Genomic DNA, 3,501 nt, shown 5'->3' with positions numbered 1-3,501 from the left:
CCCCAAGCGGGTGGGACATTTTGACATCCTGTGTTAGAAGCAGAGGAACCAGTTTCCCTTCCCTCTTGTGTGCCTCCACTTCAAATACTCAGGACGGGAAGAAGGCTCTGCCGTAGAGGATGTTACTCAGGCTAAAAGTATCCACTTTCTGGCAAAGAGCCTGGGGAGCAGGGCGACGAGGGAGTGAGCACTGCTGGGAAGTCGGGGAACAAAAGCGAAAAAAAAAAAAAAAAGTTTCATGCTAAGAGGTGAGCAGAAACATTTAGTAGGAATAGGATTGATCATTTTTCAAGTGACGTTATGACATGTAAAGCAGTTTAGGAGTAATTTGTGCAAGTTTGACAAACGGCTGAATATGGAGCAGAAGTGAATGAAGAAGCTGAAAGGAAATCTGAATCAAGCCAGGGGTGGGAGGAGAAATGAAGCTGAAAAAAAAAAAAGCAGCTGCAATAGGGGAGAAAGTTTACATTCTACAACTGAGTAATGTAAGCACATAGCAGGAAAGTAAAAGTAATGGCAATGGGGAAGTATTTGGCTCATATAGAATGGTACATTGGAGTATGTGCAGAGAAAACTTGAATAGACACTTAAGCCTCGTACACACAGTACGATTGTTAGCCAATTGAGCATCTGATTTTTGTCTAAAGGGCATGTGCCAGGATCTTGTCTTGCATACTAACGGTACACAATTGTGCCACAAACACGAATGTAGTACGAGGAATTTCAGCTCTTGAGCGCCACCCCTTTGGCCCCTTCTGATAATTTTGTGTTTGGTGAGCATTGATTCCGAGCATGCGTGTTTGTACTTTTGTGTGACTGAAGTCAAAATCTGAAGTCAAACCATTGTCCGCCGAAAATTTACTAGCCTGTCATCCATTTATTGGCTGAAAATTGGACAATAATTGTCAAAAGGAGCATACTAACGTTAAGATTTTAGGACAAAAGTCTGTCACCAGACAATCCCCTGCCAACAATCATAGCGTGTACAAGGCTTAACTCTGTGCTTCAGGCTCGATTCACACAGGGGCAACACGACTTTAACGCGACTTTGCACGGCGACTTCAACGCGACTTCGGCGCGACTTCAGCGCGACTTTAGCAAATTACAACGCGACTTCAAGGACAGGCGACTTTGGCTGTGGCCAATCACAGGACAATCAGCTCTCTGGGAGGGAGGAGTTTTCCCTGCAAAGTCGCTTGACTTTGAGAGAGAGATCCGACTTGGAGGTGACTTCCATTGATTTCTATGGTACAGGTCGCCTACCAAGTCGGATCAAAGTAGTACAGGGAGTACGCTCTGAAGTCGGAGCGACTTCAGTAGTGTCTATTAAGACGCTCCCATTCACTCCCATTGAATCTATTTCTGGGGCGACTTGAGGGCGTACAAGTCGGATCCCAAGTCGTCCTAGTGTGAACCGACCCTACGCCACCAGGCCTTCTGTGGGAATGAGAGTGTGTATCTAAATCCCAGAACAAAAATGTAATATATTTCAGCATGCCAGTCCTTAGGTGTCATGGTCGCAGTAGTTTTCTTTGGAGTTTATCTTCACCTGGTGATCTTGCCAGTAATACACTACCTGCTCTGGGATCAGCATACTGTGCTGTAGGACTACTTTTAAAGTGATGTTAAAATTACATTTAAAAAAATGTATTTCTTTATCATACAGCATGGGACACAGAGCAACCATAATAATGACTATATGGGTTATACGCCACCTACTGGTGGATGGACACTGGCAGATAGTCAAACAGGAAGTCCTCCCCTATATAACCCCTCCTACACAGGAAGGACCTCCGTTTTTTTGCCAGTGTCTGTGAGGTGGAATGGTCACTGATGTGATACATGTGCTCTTGGAGCATACTTGGAGGTCTGAATGGTTCTATTTAGAATCATGGACTTCATTCAGATCCATTTGAAAAAGCTATCAGACAAAATGGATGGTACCCGAGCCTCATTGGAAGGAGAAAAGATTCCTTGAGATTTTGCCTGTAATGCAGCCTTATGGCGCTGGACCCTGTGTAATGGAACCCTATGCAGTGTGTGTTCTGACCAAGGTGCTTTCCTGCAGGGTGCTATACAGGTCCAGGGGAGTGGACCCCAAATTAAGGGGGACCCAGTCCCTGAAGATCTTTTATGACAAAGCTTGCCGTGATGGGTGAAGATTGGACTCCTGTTATGTTCAGAGTCATGCAGCAAGAATGGTAAGTCTGCATTTTTACAGTTTCTCCTTAAGAAAAAAAGAGCGATCTGATAGTCTGTTCCCCCATTGGCCACTGAGGGCAATGTGCTGTTTAATCATGCAGGCTTGCTCAGTATGGCCTATTTTTATATAGGCAGGAAATGGAAGGGCGGCCATGAGGGCAAAGCCTCTTGAGACATAACACCAGCCCATGGATACTAGTGAAGTGTGAGTACTTACTATGGGAGATCTGTGTGGAAGGACAAGTCATGATTATATACTGCTTAATCCAGGGGGTCTGTACAACTGAAAGTCGATACACCCCTAGCAGTGCACTTTAAAATGTTGGGTCTCCAGAATACTGTGCATTTGGCACAAAAATAGTATGGGGCCTGGTGCAGTTGCACACTTGCAAAACTTTTTAAAAAATGTGCTTTTACGCTGAAGCAGGAAAAGACTGCAGACATGCATATGTGCTAAACTAGTATGGGGCCAAGTGCAGTTGGGCAGGTGCAGCATATTATACATGCTTGCAAATTTGTTGCCTAAACGCATGCTTGAATAAACACATTTTGCATAGATGTACATACATGTGGCATAAGCACATGTTTGGAAGAACATGGGCATCAGTGCACTTGAAGGAGTTGTGTCTCCAGAATAGCATGCATTGGGTCTGCAGGAGCTTAGTTTTAGGCTCCCCTTTCACACTTGTGTGACTTGAAAGTCGCACATTTTGGCCGCACCTTTGATGCGATTTTGCAGCGACGTGAAGCAGTGCCTTGTAATCTTGAGGTCTATGGACCTCAAGTCACGCCAAGATCAGACCGGAGTGGTGCAGGAGCTGCTTTTAGGTCACTGCGACTTGAAGACGCAAGGATGTGAAGGGTACTCATTGGAAATCATGGGGTGCGACTTGTCAGGTGACCTTGCAGTCCCAAGTCACAGGATGGGTCGCACAGGTGTGGAAGAGGCCTTGGGCTGTTGAAACGGCATAGAGGCTGCATTGGATGCCTATGTACTTGGCTAATCCTGACTATAACTAGTATGGGTCCAGGTACAGCTTAGTATACATGCTTGCTTAGAACACAAGCCTGCATAGGCACAAGTTTGCAGAGCCCAGCATGCAGCCCCCCCAACGCTGGCTGGGATGATGCGTTTGCGTGGATGCAGGTTTTTATAAGCATATGTTTGTATAGACGTGTGGGCATAAGTGTGTATGCATGTTGCATTTATTATACGTGTTTGCGTGGATGCATGTTTGCATAAACACATGGTGCATAGAACACATGTTTGCATAGATGCGTTTTACATAATATATGTTG

The sequence above is a fragment of the Aquarana catesbeiana genome, linkage group LG01, assembly GCF_042186555.1.
Source record: "Aquarana catesbeiana isolate 2022-GZ linkage group LG01, ASM4218655v1, whole genome shotgun sequence".
NCBI classification, from domain to species: domain Eukaryota; kingdom Metazoa; phylum Chordata; class Amphibia; order Anura; family Ranidae; genus Aquarana; species Aquarana catesbeiana.
The sequence above is the reverse complement of the archived record's forward strand: the minus strand, read 5'-3'. Positions refer to the sequence as shown.